This window comes from Salmo trutta, chromosome 30 (assembly GCF_901001165.1).
Source record: "Salmo trutta chromosome 30, fSalTru1.1, whole genome shotgun sequence".
NCBI classification, from domain to species: domain Eukaryota; kingdom Metazoa; phylum Chordata; class Actinopteri; order Salmoniformes; family Salmonidae; genus Salmo; species Salmo trutta.
This window is the reverse complement of record NC_042986.1, coordinates 40,041,545-40,056,728: the sequence shown is the minus strand read 5'-3', so window position 1 is coordinate 40,056,728 and position 15,184 is coordinate 40,041,545. Positions and strand designations below refer to the sequence as shown.

The window sequence follows — 15,184 nt, the reverse complement described above, 5'->3', positions numbered from 1 at the left end:
ACCTACCCATGAGCACCCTCTCTGTCCATTTACTGTAACAAGCACTCTAATCCACTGAGCACCGACCAACACCGGACGTCCATCGACGTTGAAAGGTAGTTGAAATTTGGTCAGTCCACCATGGCCTTGATGTTAACGTACAGTGGAGTACAGTGGAGTACAATGCAGTACAGTGAGTGGAGCACAATACTGTACAATACAGTACAGTAAAGACATTGTACTGAATTAAACTCTACTTTACTGTAGTGAAATCTACTGTACTGTTAAATAAAATAGTTTTGGTCATTTACACATGTTATTGCAGGTGCAGTAATGCCTAACAATACAAACAATACACACAAATTCCAAAAATAAAAATGAAGAAATATCCGAACGAGCAATGTCAGACTCCACAAAATAAACAAATGTCCTTGTTTTTGAAAGAAAAGCACGTTTTTGTCCATTAAAATAACATCAAATTGATCAGAAATACAGTGTAGACATTGTTAATGTTGTAAATGACTATTGTAGCTGGAAACGGCTGATTTTTTTATGCAATATCTACAGTACATAGGTGTACAGAGGCCCATTATCAGCAACCATTACTCCTGCATTCCAATGACACGTTGTGTTAGCTAATCCAAGTTTATCGTTTTAAAAGGCCAATTGATCATTGCAAAACCCTTTTGCAATTATGTTAGCACAGCTGAAAACTATTGTTCTGATTAAAGAAGCAATACAACTGGCCTTCTTTAGACTAGTTGAGTATCTAGAGCATCAGCATTGTGGGTTCGATTACAGGCTCAAAATTACCAGAAACAAAGAACTTCCTTCTGAAACTCGTCAGTCTATTCTTGTTTTGAGAAATTAAGGCTTTTCCATAAGATAAGTTGTCAAGAAACTGAAGATCTCGTACAATGCTGTGTAACACTCCCTTCACAGAACAGCACAAACTGGCTCTAACCAGAATAGAAAGAGGAGTGGGAGGCCCCGGTGCACAACTGAGCAAGAGGACAATTACATTAGAGTGTCTAGTTTGAGAAACAGACGCCTCACAAGTCTTTAACTGGCAGCTTCATTAAATAGTACCCGCAAAACCCCAGTCTCAATGTCAACAGTGAAGAGATTACTTCTAGGCAGAGTTCCTCTGTCCCAGTGTCTGTGTTCTTTTGCCCATCTTAATCTTTTATTTTTATTGGCCAGTCAGATATGTTTTTTTCTTTGCAACTCTGCCTAGAAGGCCAGCATCCCAGAGTCGCCTCTTCGCTGTTGATGTTAAGACTGGTGTTTTGCGGGTACTATTTAATGAAGATGCCAGTTGAGGACTTGTGAGGCATCTGTTTCTCAAACTAGACACGCTAATGTACTTGTCCTCTTGCTCTTTGGCCTGAATGCCAAGCCTCAGGTCTGGAGGAAACCTGGGACCTTCCCTGCAGTGAAGCATGGTGTTGGCATCATCATGCTGTGGGAATGTTTTTCAGAGGCAGGGACTGGGAGACTAGTAAGGATCGAGGGAACGATGAACAGAGGAAAGTAGAGAAATCCTTGATGAAAATCTGCTTCAGAGCGCTCAGGACCTCAGACTGGGGCAAAGGTTCACCTTCCAACAGGACAATGACCCTAAGCACACAGCCAAGACAAATTAGGAGTGGTTTCGGGACAAGTCTCTGAATGTCCTTGAGTGGCCCAGCCAGAGCCCGGACTTGAACCCAATCAAACGTCTCTGGAGGGACCTGAAAATAGCTGTGCAGCAACACTCCCCGTCCAACCTGACAGAGCTTGAGAGGATCTGCAGAAAAGAATGGGAGAAATTCCCCAAATACAGGTGTGCCAAGCTTGTAGTGTCATGCCCAAGAAGACTCAAAGCTGTAAATTACTGCCAAAGTTGCTTCAACAAAGTACTGAGTAAGTAGTACTGCGTAAATGGTCTAAATGTGATATTTCTAAATAAATGTGGGGTTTTTTAAATCGAAAAGGAATTGTCCGTAGAGCTCAAAGAAAGGATTGTGTCGAGGCACTGATCTGTGGAAGGGTACCAAAACATCTGCAGTACTGTACTTTTGGTCATGTACGGTATGTTTGTAGAAAATTTAACAAATTTATAAAAAATGAAAAGCTGAAATGTCTTGGATAAATAAGTATTCAACACTTTTTTTTATGGCAAGCCGGAATAAGTTCAGGGGAAAATATTTGGTTAACAAGTCACATAATAAGTTTACTCTGTATGCAATAATTTAACATGTTTTTTTTAATGACTACCTCATCCCTGTACCCCACACATACAAATATCTGTAAGGTCCCTCAGTCGAGCAGTGAACTTCAAACACAGATTCAACCACAAAGACCAGGGAGGTTTTCCATTGCCTCGCAAGGAAGGTCACCTATTGTAGATGGGTCAAAATAAAAAAAAGCAGACATTGAATATCCCTTTGAGCATGGTGAAGTTGTTAATTACACTTTGGATGGTGTACCAATACACCAAGCCAGTCACTAGAAAGATATAGGCGTCTTTCCTAACTCAGTTGCCGGAGAGGAAGGAAACCGCTCAGGGATTTCACTATGAGGCCAATGGTGACTTTAAAACAGTTACAGAGTTTAATGGCTGTAATAGGAGAAAACTGAAGATGAATCAACAACATTGTAGTTACTCCACAATATTAACCTAATTGACAGAGTGAAAAGAAGGAAGCCTGTACAGAATAAAAAATATTCCTACACAACATCCAGGACTATAAGAGCGGTCTGTCCGTTGAGGGAGGGGCTCTGTGTGTGTGTGTGTGTGTGTGTGTGTGTGTGTGTGTGTGTGTGTGTGTGTGTGTGTGTGTGTGTTGTGTGTGTGTGTGTGTGTGTGTGTAGCAGTAATGCTGGCCTCACATCAAGAGGCCTTCGGATGGCACCCCATGCATCAGTTTAAAGTGGTAGGCCTATTAATGAAGAACTAACTGAGCGACTGCACTATGCCATTGATGATGAAGTGTAGGGCAGCTATCAGGCATCCCTCCAAAGTCCCCGATCTGTATTGAGAATGCAGGGTCTACCTAGTTCACATCTGGCAACAGAGAGGGTAAACTCCAAACTGAAATGAATGATGAGCTATGTCTCACTGAAGAAATTGGGGTTATAATTCCCTGGTCGTTCTTAATTTTTTTATCACAAGGAGTATTTTATGGAGAGTTGATTAATTACTGTATACTGATAGGTCCTTTCCTTGACACAGTGGTGGTGTGGCATGATTTTCCACATTACACATGGGTTTCAATGACCCAGGGAAAGCCTTCATGAGTTATTGTAACTCATGGAGACAATGGCCGAACGTGCACAAAGATGTTGGAATTCAGATATGACGTCATTGTTTTAAACATATCCAAATAGTTTTTAAACTATGGCATGGTTCAATGCACCAATAAATCCTCACAATCCATTTTATATATATTTTTTAATTAGCGGTGTCTTGGAGCTAATATTGGGGTCATGTATACTATGATAATGTCCATACAAAAAAAAAAGTAGAGCAATGTATAAGAAGGGATTGGTGGTAAATGCATGGCCTTGTCCTTTTTATACACCACCGTTATTGGGGTCTCCTTAGACCAGAGGGAAGAGTGCCCCCTACTGGCCCTCCAAAAACACGTCCAGCAGCATCTGGTCTCCCATCCAAGGATCGACCATGCCCAACCCTGCAGGGCAGTTTAGCTTCAGAGGCAAACAAGCCAGCAGTAGGATGCAGCAGGATGGTGTGGCTGCTGGCTACTATTGATTGGAGGAAGATGAAAATAACTACATGCTCTTTCTCTGTCTAATGTCTTCTCGTCATTGGCTGGTGCTGCTCTGAAATGTAGAGTTGCGTGGCACCACCCCATCTGGTAAACATGACAAGATGGTAAACATGACAGGATGATGAACATGACAAGATGCCCACTATGTGTCAGCTAGCCATACCGGATGATTTCTTTGGTAATGCATCTTCTCTGGGTTGAAAAGAAAATGATTTACAGTGAAAGACAGATCCTTCAAAGCTACTTTAGGTTAGATTGCTATGGGCAAATATTTTGTGCTCTCTCTCTTCCTCCCATCCTCCCTTCCCTCTCGTTACTTCAGTACTATGACAGCAATGCTGGAACAGATTAGATGCCAGCCAATCCCCTCCCGGCCTCCTCTGATCAGTGCCTTGTTTTGTGTAAGCCGACATGTGGTTTCAATAGAGGAGCTGAGCAGAGTAGAGGGAGTGAAAAGCAAACCCATCAGAGACACTTTCCACACCCACATACAGCCTTCAAATTCCAGCCAGACCCTAGGAGACAGTTAGGGCCATATTCATTAGGCACCAAACGGAAGAAAAGCAGACGGAAACAGGGAGGGACAACTACCTGGACTTGTGCAATAAGAAATGCACATTTTCATTTTCTGTTTCAGACTGTTTTAAAACGTTTTCCCTTGTGCGTCCCAATGAATACACCCCGGCACTCACTCTCCAGCTGCACAGCCCAGCACTGATTAAACCTCAGATTAAGTGGAAGAGATAAGAGGAGCCTTCAGAACAGAGCAGAAACTAAGGAGACAGATGAATGGCCTGTAGAAAACAAGCAGACGAAATTGTGTAACGGCTTATAGGCCTCTGACTCACAATGAATGAGTCATGTGGTCTCTCAAAGTAACCTTTACTGTAATGTTTAAAGGTGAGGTATCAGACTCTCAAAATAGAGGTGTTAAACTGTAAAACAGACAGACTTAACATTACATAGGGTGATGCAGTGAAATTGACATGTAAAATGTGTCATTACATTGCTTTACTTCAGGCGATTGTAAAAACACCAGTCATATAGTGAGTACTATAAATGTTTTGTATTAAAATGACAGTAATTCATCAACTGTCCCTATTCATTGCAAAATATTCTGGAGGCAAGATGACTCAACATTTCTCTAAAGCCTGGTCAGTCAGAGTGTAAATGAACTATTTTAACCTGAAAATAGTGTGTAGAGCTCATTGAATTAGCTACTTAAGTTACATTCCAAGTAAGCTCAGGAGTACAGGAGCTAGTGTCTCTTAACTCAGTAAACCAGGCTAAAATATGAAGGCCCAACTCTGCGTTGCTGTTTATCATTAGTGCAACAGAGTCATCCATCAAAAACACCACGGAGCGGAAAATGGCTTAGGTCCTAGGTGTGCGACAAACGTTCCTCATCCATGTCCGACACACACACGCACGCATGCACACACACACACACACACACACACACACACACACACACACACACACACACACACACACACACACAGGCTCTTTATTCGGGGTCATTGGGTGAGGGTTGTCACTGGCGCCTGTACATACATATATTAACCTCATTATCCAAAGAAATACCTCTGAACGTGTCATTAAATCTGCAAAGCTGTCGTCCGACCGTAGTTTCAAGAAGTACACCAAGCTTTTGATCTATGCCACAGATGTACCTTGACTGCCCTGAATCATAAACTAGTGATGCCGTGTCTGTGCTGCTATTCTGAACTCTCACATCAGGCTCATGATCAGACATCTAAGCCACAGGAGGCTGCTGAGGGTAGGAAAGCTCATAGTAATGGCTGGAATGGAGTGAATGGAATGGCATCAAACATACAGAAACCATGTGTTTAATGTGTTCAATACCATTCCATTCAATACTGTTCCAGCCATTCCATTCAAGCCCGTCCTCCCCCAATTAACTGCTGTGATCTAGGCCAGTAATCATTAAGCATGTCAGATTAGGAGTGCAGATCTAGGATCAGTTTAGCATTATTATCATTTGAGACATTTTTTTTATACAATTATAAAATATAAGGGCAGGGGGAACTGATCCTATATCAACACTCCTACTCTGAGACGCTTGATGTGATTAATCGGCATTAACAGTTTTGTACCTATAAGCTCATAATTGGCAGCATGTGGTGTAGGCCTAAAGGGCCCTACTGTAACTGTCAACATGAGAGGTAATAGAATTAAGGTGAGAGAGAGCTCAGCTATAAGTGTCAGGTTGCTTTGGGTTTTATTTCAAAGGAGAGAGAAGAAACTGTAGAACAGATTTAGCAGCTGATCTGAAGGGAGGGGGGTGAAGTTAATACCTAGTTAAGACTTACTAGGTATCAAAAAACACTGCTATCAAAACATCGAACATCTCATTACAAAATCATTGGCATTAATATGGCATTGGTTCCCCCCCCTTCGCTGCTTTAACAGCCTCCACTCTTCTGGGTAGGCTTTCCACTAGAAGTTGGAACATTGCTGTGTGGACTTGCTTCTATTCAGCCACAAGAGCATTAGTGAGGTCGGGCACTAATGTAGTAAGGCGATTGGGCCTGGCTCGCAGTCGGCTTTCCAATTCATCCCAAAGGTGTGTGATGGGGTTGAGGTCAGGGTTCTGTGCAGGCCAGTCAAGTTCTTCCACACCGATCTCAACAAACCATTTCTGTGCACGGGGGCATTGTCATGCATAAACAGGAAAGGGCTTTCCCCAAACTGTTGCCACAAAGTTGGAAGCACAGAATCATCTAGAATGTCATTGTATGATGTAGCGTTAAGATTTCCCTTCACTGGAACTAAGGCGCCTAGTTCAAACCATTAAAAACAGCTCTAGACCATTATTCCTCCTCCACCGAACTTTACAGTTGGCACAATGCATTCAGGCAGGTAATGTTCTCCTGCCATCCGCTAAACCCAGATCCGTCCATTGAACTGCCAGATGGTCATGCGTGATTCATCACTCCAGAGAATATGAGTCCAATGGCTGCGAGCTTTACACCACTCCAGCCGACGCTTGGCATTGCACATGGTGATCTTAGGCTTGTGTGTGGCTGCTCGGCCATGGAAACCCATTTCCTGCAGCTCCCAATGAACAATTATTGTGCTGACATTGCTTCAAGAGGCCGTTTGGAACTCGGTAGTGAATGTTGCACCCGAGGAAAGACGATTTTTATGCGCTATGAGCTTCAGCACTCAGTGGCCCCGTTCTGTGAGCTTGTGTGGCCTACCACTGAGCCATTGTTACTCCTAGACGTTTCCACTTCACAATAACAGCACTTACAGTTGACTGGGGCCGCTCTAGCAGGGCAGGAATTTGACGAACTGACTCGTTGGAAAGGTGGCATCCTATGATGAAAGTCACTGAGCTCTTATTTTTAGTTAACCTTTATTTAACTAGGCACGTCAGTTAAGAACAAATTATTATTTACAATGACGACCTACCCTGGCCAAACCCTCCCCTAACCCAGGCAACGCTGGGCCAATTGTGTACCGCCCTATGGGACTCCTGATCACGGCCGGTTGTGATACAGCCCGGGTTCGAACCAGTTTCTGTAGTGACACTTCTAGCACTGAGATGCAGTGCATTAGACCACTGCGCCACTCGGGAGCAAAATACGGGCAATTCTACTGCCAATATTTGTCTATGGAGATTGCATGGCTGTCCGCTCGATTTTATACACCTGTCAGCAACGGGTGTTGCTGAAATAGCTGAATCCACTAATTTGAAGGGGTGTCCACATAATTTTGGTCCTGTAGTGTATGTCAATCTTGAAAAAACAAACATTGATAACCAGTTAACACATAGGCCTGCCGACTTAGTACAATCGACCCCATCCCAAGGGGAAACACTGACCAAAACTAAGGTTCCTACCCTGTCACATACAGGCTGATATAGGCCTACTGAGACTCATATTGGCTGTCTTATAAACATTTTGACCAAAAGCACTTTAAGTATATTCTGAAAAACATAACACATACAGTAGTTAATGTATTTGCTTATCAAGCCGCTACTGCATGGTTACAAGACACTACTGCATGGTGACAAGTAAGTTTTAGTATGCTACTCAGATGGCACCATCATGTGGAGAGATTGCAAAAGTACAGCTTTAGACAGAGAAAATTGGCAATTTAAAAAAAATTGTCAATTTTCTAAACCCACTGAAATAGTTTTATACAATTCATTAAAAAAAACTCTCACAATGCATGCCTTTTAAAAACCTAGCGCAAAATAGAATGGTGTTGAATTCTTACTTTGCTCAGTGTTTTACAAATAATGTGTAGTACACTTTATTATGGTCAATAATACTAGTTATTTAAAAACATAGATAACTAAATATAAAACCCATGGCTGTATGCTAAACAACTTTTAACCAAAACAAATATTGTCCGAGTTTCTGTTATTTCTGATTTGACTGACATCCACTGTAAACATGGTGGTTGTTCTCCACACCGTTTTCAGTCCAATCAGCTCGAAGGGGCGGGCTCTGACACAACTCTAGACAAAATGGCGGATGTTGTTGATTTGCGGCAGGGTCAGTGATAATCGGAGTTCGCCTTTTCACTGATTTACTGCAAGACATTACAGAAATAACACAAGAAAAGCCATAATCGTTGTATGGTGAGCTACAATGAAAGGCAAAGAAAGATCACCGATTAAAAAGCGTTCTCGGGCTTTGGATGATATCCGAGACAGGGGAGGAGGCCACCCGCCCAGCAAGAAAATGAGGGCTATCTCGGTTTCCAGTGGGAGTAATAATGGAAATAGCTCGACTAAAAGTGACGGTGGATCTACGAGAAGGAGTTTGTTGGGTGACAAGAGAGGCCGGGATTTTGATGGACATGTATCGAGTCGAACCGGCGGGAGTAACCATAGCTATCCCGTTGCTGCTGCTGCTACCTCTATCGGTAAGAATCACAACCTGGGTTTGACACTCGATTTAGCCGCGGCAAGGACTAATGCTCGCGGCGAGCGTGTTCCGCCTCCACCTAACAACAACGAGAGTGAGTACAAAACTCTCAAAATCAGTGAACTGGGCACACAGTTGAGCGATGAAGACATAGAAGACGGACTTTTCCACGAATTCAAAAAATTCGGGGACGTGAGTGTCAAAATAAGCCGCAGCAACGACGAGAGAATTGCGTTTGTCAACTTCAGAAAGCCCGAGGATGCCAGAGCAGCTAAACACGCACGGGGCAGGTTAGTACTTTATGACCGACCTCTGAAAATCGATGCAGTGCACATTAACAGGAGGAGAAGCCGTTCTCCAGTTGAGCGAGTTGACAGAGACCCATATGTTGGAGCCCCAGGCCACAGACACTTGCACACCCAGAGACCCCTCTCCCCATCTGTGCTTGGATACAGAGACTACAGACTACAGCAGCTGGCCCTTGGGCGCCTCCCTCCTCCCCCACCTCCTCCTTTGCCCAGAGACCTAGAGCGGGAGAGGGAGTTTGCCCTGTTTGAAGCCAGGGTGCGCCCAGGTCCAGCTTTCATTGCAGAGAGAGCTTCTGCTTTCCGCGAGGAGGATTTTATCTCCCCAGAGGATGATCAAAGAGCAAACAGGACGTTGTTTCTGGGCAACTTGGACATCACTGTCACAGAGACAGACCTGAGGCGGGCCTTCGACAGGTTTGGGTTGATAACAGAGGTGGATATAAAGCCCACACGGGGACAGACCAGCACATACGGGTTCCTCAAGTTTGAGAATCTCGACATGGCCCACCGCGCCAAACTCACCATGTCTGGGAAGATAGTGGGCCGTAACCCCATAAAGATTGGCTATGGTAAGGCCACCCCCACCACACGCCTATGGGTGGGTGGGCTCGGACCCTGGGTCCCCCTAGCAGCATTGGCCAGAGAGTTTGACCGCTTTGGTACAATAAGGACCATTGACTACAGAAAGGGGGACACCTGGGCTTATATACAGTACGAGAGTCTTGACGCTGCTCAGGCTGCGTGCACGCACATGCGTGGCTTCCCTCTGGGTGGGCCCGAGAGGAGACTCAGGGTGGACTTTGCAGACACAGAGCACCACTACCAGCAGCAGTTCCTTCAGCCTCTTCCTCTACCCCCCTTCGACATGGTGGCAGAGGCTTTCATCCACCGCGCCATAGCTGAGCCCCTGAGGGACAGGGAAAGGACTCCACCGCTGCTCCACTTCAGAGAGAGAGAGATGGGCTTCCCCGGGGCCGAGTGGCCCCCCATCCCGGCTATGCGTGAGCGGGTACGTCCCGGGACCTTTGAGCCGCTGGAGCGGGACCGGCGGCCGGGAGGGAGGGAGCCCTGGTCTCTGGAGCGAGAGCTGGTGGGGCGCGGCTGCGACCCAAGACGGAAACGACACCTTATGGATGACGGTCGCCATCTTGACGTCTCTCCTGACAGCACTGACCGCACGGCACGCCGACACCGAGGGGGCCCATCCCCAGATGGTAGCCCCAACGGGGGCCGCTTCAGTGACTCAGAGCGTACCCCTCGTGGCGACGACAGACCCTCCCCTGGACGAGACCGTCGCCTCAGTCTGGAGCATCCTGGTGGAGGGGACAGGAGACTAAAGAGCCAGGGGAGTCTTGCCGAAAGAGGGGCCTCCAGCAGTGGCCTCTCATCCTCAGCAGGGGAGCGGAAACGTAAAGCCGGCGACAGCAGCAGCAAAGGACCTGGAGCTAAGAGGGATCGCTCCTCAGACCAGGGCGGCTCTAAAGGTAGTCAGTCATCCAAGCTGAGCCTGGCCTGGCACGGCATGCTCCTCCTGAAGAACAGCAACTTCCCCGCCAACATGCACCTCCTGGAGGGTCACCAGGGCGTGGCCAAGGAACTCCTTGTCGACGGCCCCACAGGGAGACAGGTGGGGGAGCTCAAGATCACTCAGCGTCTCCGCCTCGACCAGCCCAAGCTGGACGAGGTCTCCAGACGCATCAAAGCGGCCGGCCCCAGCGGCTATGCCGTCCTCCTGGCGGTTCCCGGTTCTGGCGGTGAGGAGGTGTCGTCAACGGACCCGGCGGCTTCAACACAGCGTCCTCTCCGAAATCTGGTTTCCTACCTGAAACAGAAGCAGGCAGCTGGAGTCATCAGCTTGCCGGTTGGAGGTAGCCGGGATAAAGACCACCAGGGTGTTCTCCACGCGTTCCCTCCCTGTGAGTTCTCACAGCAGTTCATTGATGCCTCGGCTAAAGCTCTGGCCAAAACCGACGAGGACTATCTGGTGATGGTCGTGGTGCGAGGTCCATCATAACTACAATCAGATAGAGGAAGCAAAACATCAATGATATTGTAAAAAAACTACTATTGCATGCTGTGTGTTGAGTTCTGCCTCATGGGGTGCTACTAGAGAGTAGGGTTATGGGGGGTTATGGGGGGGGATAGGCTATGTCACTATTTTTCCCACCAAAATAAGTATAAAATGTCCCCCTGAAAGTCAACAAATGTGTAAATTTTGGAACCCTGTTTTATAAAGGGTGTGATCATTTCTAGCCAACATATGCAGAAACAATTCAGCTGGAGTATTATAAAAGGGGGACATTCTATGAATAAAATGAAAAATCTACTGTAATTTAAAATTAGGTATAATGGCCCCTTTTTCGTTTTCATTTAGGAAAACTTGAACCGACCGCTGTTTTGTAAAAGTTGAAACTTCTCTCTTAAGATTTTCTCTGCTGTTAGTGTTCGGTTGTATTATGTATACGTTATACTACTTAATGCTTATTACAATCAGTTGGTGTCATTTAAAGTTAATTATATATTTTTAGCAAAATATTCACCTCAAAACCCTTTGTTAACTAACCATTTCTTTATTCTAAATGTCACATTTTGAGGAAGATACCATCAGGCCCTGTTTTGACTGGTATGGTGAGGGTAGAAATCATTCCGTTTGTGTTTCTCATAAAAAAAATGATTGGGGACATTGTTGGGATATGTCTTTACTGTCTTCCATATTGATCAAATGGACTTACTGTCTTTCTCTAATACATGAACACGTTCTAAACCTAGAAATCTGAATGTACCTATGCACGGTAGGCTATCTGGTGTTTGGTTACACCTGGTGTTTTACCATGTGTAATTGGCTCCGTTACATCTGGTGTTTTACTCTGTGTAATTGGCTCCGTTACACCTGGTGTTTTACTCTGTGTAATTGGCTCCGTTACACCTGGTGTTTTACTCTGTGTAATTGGTTCCGTTACACCTGGTGTTTTACTCTGTGTAATTGGCTCCGTTACACCTGGTGTTTTACTCTGTGTAATTGGCTCCGTTACACCTGGTGTTTTACTCTGTGTAATTGGTTTCGTTACACCTGGTGTTTTACCATGTGTAATTGGTTCCGTTACACCTGGTGTTTTACTCTGTGTAATTGGCTCCGTTACACCTGGTGTTTTACTCTGTGTAATTGGCTCCGTTACACCTGGTGTTTTACTCTGTGTAATTGGTTCCGTTACACCTGGTGTTTTACTCTGTGTAATTGGTTCCGTTACACCTGGTGTTTTACTCTGTGTAATTGGTTCCGTTACACCTGGTGTTTTACTCTGTGTAATTGGTTCCGTTACACCTGAAAATCCTGTGTGTTCAAGAAATGGTTAATGGAACACTACAAAGTGGGTTGTGACAAAATGTGTAAAGGAGGTTTAAACAGCTATACATGGCTTTTAGTTGCTGAGTGTAAATTCCTAACTTGGTTGTGGTGTAGCTTAAATACAGTGTGTTCAATCGGTTTTCAAATGTGTTTTAATGTTTAAGCGACTCTCCAGTAATATTTGGGCATATTGAGAGGCTGAATGAGGAATTTAGAAGTGATTTTTGCCCAGCTAATATAGATGGGTCCATCAATGCAATGACGCGACAAACAAATAGCCTACTAAGAGAGATGCTAAGGGTAGATTTTATTGTGTACATTGTCTTTAGCACCACTTGACCCTTGGTAGTACGTTGTGACCTATAACCTTTGACCTATAATGTGTGATAAGATTACACTAGAGATAAAAACAGACTTTTATTTGTTGGTCCGGTTTCATTCAATCAATATGCCAATGTTTGTCGCCAAGTTTGTCTGAATATGACAATATTTTAATGGTAATTGCTAACAATTGATATACAGTAATCCTAATAATCAAAAAGTAAAAAGGTATTCAATATATAAACTGATCATTTAGTTTTTGGGGGGGGATTGTAAGTTTTATAAGTTGTAGTGCTATTATTTTGTAGTATATTTTTTTTAACCACAGTTTTCCCTCTGTCAGCCAACAGTTAGATTTTTAAGACCTATATTTATAGCCTACTTTTGGTACCATTATATGACTGTCTCTTAAAAAAAAAAAACGTAACTGAGTTGTAGTTTTAAGATGAGGTTGGTTTAGTTTTATCTGTTGACGAAATTGTCTGGGGGAAAAAACTGTTTTGTCTCCCAAGTTCACTGCCTCAAATGTGGACTTTTTATGGCTTAAAACCTTTACAGGAAACTCTGAAGAGTTTCAAGAGAAGGAAACTACTTAGTATTTGTCACGTTTTCACTGAGAAGGCAGCTTTTAAGTTGTGTGTCATTTTGTGTTCTGTTTTAAGTGCAGTAATAGGACCCTCTCGCTTTGTGCTTGTGTACCTGATTTCATTGGGAAGACAAGAAATGGAAAATCCTCTTCCCACACTCGTCTTACTGCCAAGTTGTTTAACACTCAGAGAGAAAGTGCATTTACGCACTTATTTGTCCTCCAAAATATCAATAAATTGTTTCATTTGAGGGAAACCTGTTTCTGCCCTGGAAATGAATTGAACAGAGGGAACTGCTCTGACTACCCCCGTCTGTTGTGTTTCCAAACAGGAATTGTTTATCACTTTGAATTATTGCACAAGAGAAGGGAACCAAACACCTCTTTGCTGATTGTTAGAGACTAGGAGAGACCTCTGTGTTTGTTCGCTGATGATCGCCTGTGTGTGTTCTCTTATACACACCTTTCAGGAGCTGTTGGTAATCTGTTTAGCTAACAGGAGCTGTTCAGAAGTTGTTGCTATTTAATAGCATACCTTTTGACCCCAGTACCTTTTTACCCCTCCAGGGCCGGGCTCCGCGTGTTAGTCCTACTGCCCTAGCAGGTGAACCCAGTACACAGTGGGGCAGGAATCACAGGATCCATGGAGGAGCCTGCCACTGTGCCCACTGTGTCCGTGTCCTGCTGCTCAGCTGTGTGGAACAGTGGCAGGCTGACACGCTAGTGCAGTATGTGGGAAAATGGAGCTGGAATACAGTAGCAGCCCCTTTCATTTCATTTTCCTCTACAAAGTTTGAGTCTTCACAGGCTGGATTTGCAGCAATGCCTCCATCTCTTTCACTGTTGTCCTCTACAATTGCTGGTCTGTTTGAGTTGACCACAGCCTGGGGTGTGTCTGTGGCTGTGCCTTGTCCACGGTTCCCTACACAAGCAGAGGTCCTGTCACCGGCTGCCACGCATGATGCATCTCTTTGGGTGCCGTTTCTTAACTCACATAGCAGCTCTACAGTACCACTGCAAGCTGTTGCACTGCTGAGGGAGTCACCTGTGACCTGTGACCTTTCAACATCTCCCAGAAGAATGATTATTGTTGCCATCATAATTTAGATTTCTTCAGTTTATGATTTGACACCATGTATGCAGTGAATGGATGGAAGATCGCCCCCTTGTCATGAATAGGAATATTGTTTATTGTTGCTGCGGTTTATTGATTGAATCTTTTCCTGAAAGAGGATCAGGAGTATGTTTGTTCTGCTACGGTTTCCCACGACAGCCGCAGAACAACATCCGACATCATCTACTTCACATTTCACGTGAACAAGGGAATTTAAGCAGAAAAGGTCAAGTGAGTAGTTTGACTCAACATTTCCACGTCGTGAAAGGATCCATATATATATATATTTTTATTTTATTTTTTATTTTGTGACAGTTCAACCAAAAGGCCTCTTATCCAATGAAGAAATATTTCATATTTATCCCCTATTGCTCCTACCCAGTACGAGTGCATCACGGCCTCCCCTCAGTACAAGTGCAATAATAGCAGAGATTAAATCCCACCTTCTGTTGTTGCTGAAAAAAAGAAGAAGACAATGCCACTGGAGAAATGCCCTCTAGAGGATCATGAAGGAACTGCAGGACCAGGGGAGGCTGCTATCAATACTGTAAGGGCCATAGGTAGCCACTACACTACACTGATGGCATGGAGAGAGACAGCTTGTTGCTGTCACTCCCTGTTGGGGAATAAGGAGAGGGGAGGCTGCTGTCTGGCCTTTATTATAAGTCTGGAAGAAGCAGAGGTATGTATATTTTATTTATTTCACCTTTATTTAAAAAGGAAGACAGATTAAACATCTATTTTACAAGAGATATACATTACAATAAAAACAGAATGATAACACAACATAAACATATGTATATAAAACAATATAATTCAGTACACAATAAGAAAATAAATATATTTAATA

The 15,184-nt window shown here is 44.2% G+C and overlaps 1 pseudogene; it reads left to right on the top strand.

The window, feature by feature from the left end:
- The first annotated feature begins 8,228 nt into the window (after positions 1–8,228).
- On the top strand, positions 8,229–13,477 carry LOC115168673 (RNA-binding protein 15 pseudogene; annotated as a pseudogene).
- The last annotated feature ends 1,707 nt before the right edge of the window (positions 13,478–15,184 follow it).